This window comes from Cupressus sempervirens, chromosome 2 (assembly GCF_028749045.1).
Source record: "Cupressus sempervirens isolate cs-2001-9-10 chromosome 2, ASM2874904v1, whole genome shotgun sequence".
Lineage (NCBI taxonomy): Eukaryota > Viridiplantae > Streptophyta > Pinopsida > Cupressales > Cupressaceae > Cupressus > Cupressus sempervirens.
In genome coordinates, this window is record NC_143119.1 from 303,550,173 (window position 1) to 303,560,440 (window position 10,268).

Sequence of the window (10,268 nt, forward strand, 5' to 3'; positions counted from 1 at the left end):
TTTGCATGTTTGTGCATTCTATTTTTTCATGGTGTTCTCATGAACTCTTATCATTATTTCTTTTGAGTGTGGTGACATGTTGAATAAAATTACAAGGAGAAAGTAGAGGATCCTAAAGTCTAGTCAAAGATTTATCTCCAAAATATGGCCAAAATAGAAAAGGAGGCTACCACAATACACCTTTCACTTGAACCTATGTTTCATTTTTTTGATAGTGGAAAACACTAGTCCCTTTAGAATGGATTCAAACTATGCATTCTATATGACATGTAATGCTTAATGGAGAAAGCATGTAACATTTATAATTTCACAATTTATAATAGTTGTTTCAAATTACAATATGAAAAAGTTAAACTTCATTAGCTACATATTTAAATTGGTATATGGTGCCTATTGATTTGAATTTTGAATTTTACTTTCAAAATTGATGAAGGGTGCTCCCCTTACTACTATAAACCATAATAGAAAAGAAATAAACAACAACAAATGTGAGAAACAATTATGGACTTCTTATTTTCACCCACAAATGTGGAATTACAGAATTCACAAGTACAATATGCTAACCCACATGGGCGCCTTTAGTACAATAATCTACAAGACAAGTTGCAAACTATCACCCAGAGTTGTCCTAGACAATATTCAAGCCTTTCTTAAATAGGCAATTTTATGCGGCTTGAGAAGGTTCTAGACATTAAAAGTTAATACCTAGGACCAACAGACCCTAAAAATACATATAGAGTCAGCCAAATACATCTTTGACAATTACTTTAGAAATTTTGAGTAGCCCAACTTCAGAAAGCCATAACTCTAGGACTATTGCTACAATTGGCTATTATAACCATTTTTCAAAAATACTAGCTCCTGATCTATAGGCTCAAGATTGGGTAAGCACCCTTCTATTGAGTTTTTAGACCTAATTTAGAGACTTTAAGGTCTCCAACAATGAGCGTAAACATTTTTCTGTAAATTTTTCCATTGAAAATCCACAATAACTTCTCTGATACTTAAGCTAGAGAAATAGGATTTTTATGGAAGCCTTATAACTCTAAAATGAACCTTCATGTAAAAAATGAGGATATTACGAGCTCGTATTACAAACTTACTAAAAATAGTAAGTTCCTATAAATAGTAACCACCTTGTCTACTAGTCCTTATTAAAATTGAAAACACTGAAAAGAAAAAATAAAGTGGATGATGCAAGATTTCCCTTACACCTACAATGCTCCTACGTCAGACACCTTAGTCAATTTGAGAAGTGACTCCATCACATCTCAAGTGTTTAGAGGAAAATGATGATAGTTAACCTCCTCCCTTGCTAGCCATGATGAATCCTTTACTAGTCTCCCTTTCCATTTGACTAGGTATTCTTCATAAATCTTATTTCTTGTACTTTTTCCAATACAACTTTCTAGTATCTCCTTAATCTCCTTTGTAGCCAAACAAGCTACTAGAATACTCCACTGTGCTTTGGCAACTTCATCTTCGTTACCTCCTTCACAATACTTTATCAAATTTGAAATATTAAATACTAATGAAATATTCAATTCAGTCGGCAACTCCACTTCATAATCATTTTTAGAATCATTCCTATCACTATCTTGCATGGTCCAAACTTCTTCATCTTCAACTTATTATATGTACCCACTAGAAAACACTCCTTTCTCAAATGAACCATGACTTCATCTCCAATCTAAAATTCCTTATACCTCCATTTTGTATCTTCCTTAGCCTTGTACTATTTATTCATTTTTATGATGTGCTTCCTCGCCTCCTCATGGATGTTCTTCAAATGCTTAGGAATTTTTTTTTCTTTAGCACTACTTACCTCTCCTTTATCCAACTATTATAATTTAGAAGAATTTATGTCACTATTCCCATATATAATCTAAAATGGTGATTTACCAATACTCCTATTGATAGAATTATTATATGCAATTTTTTTCTATAGTAAAATTAGATTCCATCCTTTTGGCTTGTCTCCAACCAAACATCTCAACAAGTTTCCCAAAGTGTGATTCAAAACTTTTGTTTGTCCATTAGTCTGTGGATGATGTCATGAGTTGAACTTCAACTCTATCTTTAATTTATTCCACAATGTCTGCCAAAAATACCCAATAAATTTGGTATCTTGATCTAAAACTATACACTTGGGCAGACCATGTAGTCTCACAACTTCTCTAAAAAATAATTATGCCACGTGAACATCATCACTAGTCTTCTTGCAAGGAATAAAATGTGTCATATTTTAAAACCTTTCAACAACAACACAAATAGAATCATACCCTCAATCTATCCTCAGTAATCCAAGAAAAAAATCCATGTTGACATCCTCCCACAGTTTCTCTAGTATAGGTAATGGCTAATACAACCTCATATTCTTTTTTACTCCTTTTTCCATCTGACATACTCTACAACTCTATACAAACTTCTTCGCATCTTGCTGCAACTATGGCTAGTAATAATTCTTAGCAACCAAAGCTATAGTTTTATCTCTACCAAAATATCCAGCCAATCCTCCACTATGTTCTCCTTGATCAGATTCTCTCTCATTGAACTTCTAGGAATGCATAACTGGCTTCCTTTAAATAATATACTATCCTAGATTATGAAATCTAACCACTTTTTCATATCAAGTATAATCATTTTTGTACAAGCCTTCCATGATTCACCAAAATTAGGATCATCTGGATACAAAGCACTGAGCTCCTTGAACCAAACTACCTCTATCTACATTTCTGTCAGAAAAAGTTGTCTTCTACTAAGAGCATCTGCAACTCTATTAGACTTCCCACTCCTGTATTTTAAAATAAATGTATAACTCTAAAAGAACTCAACCCACTTCAAAGTCCTTTGGTTTAATTTTCCTAAAATATTCAAATATTGCAAAGCTTCATGATTAGTATACAAAAAAAACTCCTTAGGAAGAAGATATTGTCTCCACTTCTTGAATGCTTGAACTATAGGATAAAATTATTGATCATAAACAAAATATTTTCTTTTTGCATCATTCAACTTCTCACTAAAATAAGAAATAAGTCTACCTTATTAGCTCATTATAGCTCCTATTGTAGTACCACTAGCATCACAGTCTACTTGAAACACCTGGTTAAAATCAAGAAGTCCTAAAATAGGCTACTGAGTAACTTTCTATTTCAACAAATTAAAAATCTTACTACTCCTACAGTTCACTTAAATTCTTTCCTATTCCCTCTCATTGTTCTAGTCAAGGGTCCACAAATATTGCTAAAGCCTCTTATGAAATTTCTATAAAAACTAGCCAATCCATGAAAAGATCTTACCCCTATCACACTCCTTAGAGTAGGCCATTCAAGGATAGCCTATAATTTTTTTGGGTCCATTTTCAGACCTTCTACTGAGGCTAAAAATCCCAAGCACACCAACTCCTTTACAAAATTGCACTTCTGTAGGTTTATGAGAAAATTTTCTTCCCTCAACTTATCAAACACCTTGTGAATATGGATCAAATGCTACTCGAATGTCTCACTAAAGATCAAGATATCATCTAGGTAAATAATGACAAATCTACTTAGAAACTCCTTTAGTACCTCATTCATGAGCTACATGAAAGTGCTTGGTGCACTGGTTAGCCCAAAAAGCATGGCTAACCACTCATATAGTTCATCCCTTGTGTTGAAAGTAGTCTTCCACTCATCACCTTCTCTAATACAAATCTAATGGTACCCACTTTTCAGATCTATCTTTTCGAAATACTTAGCTCTACTCAAACATTCCATAATATCATCCATCCTTGGCAATGGAAATTTGTACTTGATTTTGATCTTGTTGATAGCATGAGAATCTATGCACATTCTCCATTCTTCTTTGGTGATAATACAAGTGGTACCACAGATGGACTCAGACTCCCTTGAATCAACCCCTTCTACAACAACATGTGAATTTTTCTATTCAACTCTTCACTTTCTGTTGGTGTCATTCTATGCGATGCCTTGTTTGACAAACTAGCTCTAGGAACCAAATCCATCTGGTGACTGATCTTCCTCATTACGAGAAAACCATCAGGTACATATTTGATACAATATCAAAAACTCTCCCAAATATCTATAACTTTTGTAAGAACCTCCTCTACTTCATCTTTAGTGTCTTTTGGAATTATAGAAAAACACATATGTTCACACTTTATACCATTGAGAAAATCTTTTCCATCAACAAAACATATTCTAGCAACACTACATACCTTTTTTTTCTTTATCTTTCAATGGCCTCAATGTATGCTTCACTCCATCCTTGGTTAGAGTGTAGGTATTTTCTCATCCATCATGTACAACATGCCTATCAAACTACCATAGCCTACCCAACAAAATATGACATATGTCCATAGGCATGATATCAAATAGTACCTCATCCTGGTAGCTACCAATCTTGAACTTTATTGAGAACTTCTCATTGACCATGACTTTGTGGTCATCTTGCACCCAAGCAATATGGTATGGATGTGGGTGTTTCTATCTTTTCAGCTTTAATTTTGTGACCATCATTTTTGACACTAGATTGTTAATATATTATATCAAATTTATTTCAAATTTTTCATTCTTTGAGAATGAGCACTTAGCCTATGCCTCTAGAGATATTTCAATTATAAACTTCCTTTTATTTATATTACAATCTCAATTTATCTCTCCAATCCTTGGGCACCACATGTCAAATCCCTATTGGTCAAACTACCTCTCGGGAGACCCACATCTTTTCAATCATAAGTTCAGAACCTTGGATCTCTAACTTCCCAAACTTATGATTCTCCTAACATCTTAACTCTCAAAATTAAACCTCCCAATGATATGTTATTTTTGTAACATCATAAGGATTAACCTCTCCACCTCCAACCATATAAACTAGTTCCAAAAATCGTAAGCTCTCCTCCTATGACTATACAAATTGGTTCTAGAATTTTCCATGTGTCACTACCCCTTTCTACATGTCACATTTTTGTGCCTTCAGGGCCTTAACCCTTAACTACACCTTAACCCAAGTGATCATGTGATTGACTCATTTTTGCATTGTTGGAGCTTTTCCTTGACTATAGGTTAACCAATGTGACCATGCAAAAAGGGCTAACTTAAGCTATTTTGCAACTTTGTTACCACTTTTCCTATGTTTGATCTATGACATTACACTTCCCTTTAATCACCACTTTGAAACTATGATTAGTTCTTTTTGTGCTCTATGGCTCCTTTTTAGTTGTTTAACATTTCAATTTACTAATTGGTGTGACCCAACAATGACCATGAAACTTACTACCTCACATCTTCATGGTGGTTTAGAACTTAACATTTATTTTACTTGTGATGTTGTGATGCCTTTATCTTTACCTTTCTCTCCCCTTCTTAACCATAAAACATGAGGATTTCTCTAATATTGTGATGTTATGATCACTATAATTCAGACTCCTATGACAACCATCTAAGGTTAATTGTTTTCTTTCATCGTAAAATCTCTACAATTTAAGACTTATCATTTCTTTTACTTAAAAAAATGCAATAACTCTTTCTTTACCTTTGTTGCCCCTTTGCAACTACCAAACACAAGGCTTTCTCTAATATTGTGTTGCTACAATCACTATTTTGATCAATCACCACTTTACTTTATAGATTCACAACCAAAGACCTTAACTTCAAATCAAACCTTGCAAAAGTACGATTAAATCATTTCACCACTATGCTACTTAGACTAGAGGTTGAATTTAACTCTTTACGATGCTATGACTACTTAGATCTTAACATGAAAATAACTTACCCCACCATATCCACATGTCATCACATCACTTTCCCACTTTAGCTAAAGTTTGAGCATCTTCAAAATGTGGGGAACCAATGATCATCAATCTTCTTTTGATCAACGATCCTAAAGATTCTTGTTATAGCTATATTTCCTCATGAATTGAGACCCACTAAGACACATGTTGAATGCTTTCATTCTTTCTTTGGTTATTCTTCAAGTAACTTTATCAATAGAGAATGCAACAGACAATAATATTTGAAGATCTAACAATTATGATCAAGAAATACTTTTCTTTATGCTTCACATTTGTAGAAAATTAAAATTATCCACTTGGAGCCTCTTATGGATAGCAACCTTAGGTAACTCATAGCATAGGTTGACCCTAGAGTTTTCATGTGTCTTTACTTCACTTTCTAGCTTTGGCTAATCTTGTGCATCTCTATAAACAGATAAAGTGATGATCATCAATTTGCATTTGATCAATGGTTTCTATAAAACTAAAGTTCTTGTGTCACCGTCAGTGCCTTTGACTAACCAAAACTTTCCATTCTAACAACTCATTTTGACATATTTTCTTTTTGGAGCCCATAGTTAAGTCTGCTCCCACCATGTTCATGTGTTGATCACTCACATTCTTTCTTTAGTTATTCTTCATGCAACTTCGAAAAGAGAGAAAGTGACAAATGTTGATATGTATTTAATGAATGGCTTTGAAGATGCACTATTTTTCCTTGTGGTAGAAACCAAAGAAGGGCCCACATGGATAAGTGTTAAGTGGTTGCTTTCTCACTTTAGTTAATCTTCATGCACCTTTGGAAAGTGATGATCATCGATCTACCTTTTATCTACAATCACAAAAGTTACTCTCCTTGGGTTAAGGACTTAACAATAAAACAAAGTGTAGTCTAACCACAAGCAAACCTAGGTCAAAGAAGAGTCAAGTACTAGGGTACGAGGATTTTCACAAAAATATATAAAAGATTTTGCAACAATTATTCAATAAAAGGATTTTCAAAGGTTTTAAGGCTTTATTTAAAAACCTTGCAGTACATATTTGAAAACATGAACAATGTAAACCAACTCTTAAGAACCTAGGGCACAAAAGACATTAAGGAAACAAAATTTAGGGATTTTTCTAGGGAATATTCAATCAAAAGATACAAAAACCCTTATTACACACTTTAATCTATATTTTTATAATATGTTCTTAGAGCATTTAATCATGGTGAAAATATAGCCCAACAATGGCTCTATCTAGAAATGCATGTCCCTTGTGGGCATGGGAAGGATTCATATCTCTGGAGGAAGTAGACCACTCCAAAACTTTGTGTTAAACAACTTTATTGAAAACAAGAAACCTACTCCTAAACTATACAAGTGATGGCCCTGGGCCACCAAAACCTCGACAAAATTTCTTAGCTCTGTCATATCTATAATTTTCATCTTCATTTTCATGAGGTAAGCTGGAAACATCATTCTCATCAGTTTCACTAGCAAAATCAACATTATCTATTAGTTATTTTGGAAAAAATGAATAACTCCCTTCAATCTCATATTGCATATACCAATTTAAATTGACTTCAATATCATGCTTACTATGAAAAAGTGAAACAAAATGCTCATATAAACTAGAATCAAATTGAAAAACTTCATCCACATATGACTAATGCATGCTATCAACCAGAAACATGAAGTTTTTGTATTCTACTTCAGTTAAAAAATTTCAAGTGTCAAGAGCTTGCAACTCACCTTGTGTAACCAAATATGAAGGGGATTTAAGAAAGTGTTCATAGCAATAGCACCTTGAGGAATGGTTGAGTTATGAAAAAGAAGCTACAATGGACATTTGATTAGATGAAGTTTGATGAGACAAGGTGATTTTTTATATCAAGAAAGTTAATCTAAGCTGAGAAATAGATTAAAAGGTTCAGGAATGTCAAGTGATGCTAGTGTCAACTGAGCCATAGTTAGAGCCAAGAAAATCTATTGTTGACCAAAAATCACTATCGACCAAGAAAGATAGTTGATTTTGAGCCAAAAGTTTTACAATAACTAAGTAATTTAGTGATGACTAAGTGTCAAGAATTAGTAATTTCCAAGTAACAGTGTTGAGAATGAATTTTAGGAAATCATGAATTCTAGCCAAATCAGTTGATTTATTGGGAGATGTAAACCATGTTAAAGATAATATTAATGATTTGGATTATTAAATTGAAGGTGAGGATTAGGTAAACAACAATATACAAATTCCAGATAATTTTTAGGAGGATGATCAAAAAGGTGGACGGATAAAATGAATCATGTTGAACCTAATTGTAAACTTGAAGATCTACGGTTATCATGAAAAATGACAAAGTAAGAATTTCTTATTTAAAGAGGTATAGAGATGAACTTAAGATGTGTGTGAGTGAGTGAGAGAGAGGAATGTATAGAGAAAATTGGATCATATTCATACAAGGTTGAACACAAGTGTGTGAGAGTGAATATGAAGATAAAGGAGATTGCTTGTGCAGATGCCATTGATATTGATAAGTGAATCTCAACAGATGGCTTAAGTTTTGTTGAAAGAAGAAGATTTGTTTCTTTGAGGGTTGCCAAGAGAAACAAGAACAAAGATGACAATGGGAATTCTATCAATGAATCAATACATGGATTGAAGAGTGATCCGAACCTACAAAGTGAGTTGTAATCATAAAAATCAAAACCATACTTTTTTATCTAATCATTGTAAATAGTTTGTATTGTACTTCATTTAATAGAGGTTGACCTAATAGTCATTTGAAAGATTTAATAGTCTATGTAAATCCTTTAACAAGGTGACATATTAAATGGAATCATCAAAATTCTTTGACAAGGCCAAACCTAATAGGGTGATTAAATCCTCTAACCAAGTCAGATTTAATAGTGTATATTGTAAACTTTTGATAGGGTTGGCTTCTAATAGAGCTCACTTTTAAAATGTGAAAAAGTGGTGACATGTTGCTAGTGGTTTTTCCTAAATTGGGCTTCTAGGTAAGATCCTATTGTCAAAATTATGTTGAATATTTTATATGCTTTCCATTTGATAAATTTTACATTCAACAAAGTATGTTGTTTTTGAGATAGTAATTTTGTTTATAATTCCAGTAAAGACCAATAAATAACATGATAAGAAGAACAGTGAATTTTTTATGTTTAATTGTTCAAAGGGTACTTATGTACATTGAATATGAAATTCACCCCCCCCCCCCAATTATTCTAAACATTTATAATATATATAAAATTTGAGAACTATTTTTTATAACAAAATCTCATTATTAACTGTTTCCATTTTTCTTTCAATTAAATATATCACTCCTATCAGCATTTTTTTTGCATGTGCAACAACGAATTATTTTTTAAAATATAAGAGGAGTAATTGAGAGGGTAGGGCTGAATTAGTTACCACAAAAATAAATCCCAGATCCCTTAAATGTCAAAATAAACTTTATTGAAAATACTAAATCTTTGTAAACACAAAGTCACTCAATTTACACTAGCAAATGTTGTAACTCAGAAAATAATGAAATAACTTAGAAATTTCTTAACATGAAAATCTTAAGACATTGTCTATTATTAATCTTACTTAATTCCATACACATAAAATAAATAGCATGAATACAAGTGATAAGAAGATTTGATGTCAAAACCCAATTTGGAAAAAACCACCAATTTCAACTAGTTACTGATTTTAACTTTTCTAAAGTGAGCCTTGTTAGGAGCCAACCCTATTAAAGGTTACAAAATACACTATTAGGTATGACCCTATTAGAGGATTTGATCAACCTATTAGGATTAGCCTTGTTCGAGGTATTTAGACACTTTAATCTAGAAATGTGACCTTGTTAGAGGATTTACAAATAGTTGTTAAGCCAACTCTATTAAGAGATTTAGATCACTGCTACAATGGTTAGAGAGCAACAACGAGATGAACTAATTTTTGATGCAACTAAATTTTTGATTATAGATCTCAATTCTTTCTTGTATACTTGATCTTTTCTGATCAAATGTATCTTTGTAGCTCAACAAGGATATTCTACTTATCCTTCTAATTTTCTTCCTCTAAGTATCTTCAAATCTTCTATTACTTTTTCACACTCAATTCATAACTTGACCTTATATTTATATCTTACACATTGTTAAGTCAGCTTGAATATAACTTAGAATAATTAATATTCATCTCCTCAGTCAATTAGAACTAACAAAAAAATCAATTGAACTTAATATGACAGAACAAGAAAATATTTTATTAGTTGACCCTACTCATTAGACACTAACTCAAAAATGATTTTCCTATGTTAACCAAGTAAAATTAGTCAACACTAGATATTCACATAATTCCTTTGGTAACTGAGTGAGTTTAGTTAACATCGGTTCCATCCAACATTTCCTTCATTAACTGAGTGAGCTCAATTAACACTCAACTTTTGTGAACTTGCCTTTGATGCCTGAGTGAACTTGGTAGATACTATCTTTTGAACTTGGTAAACTCT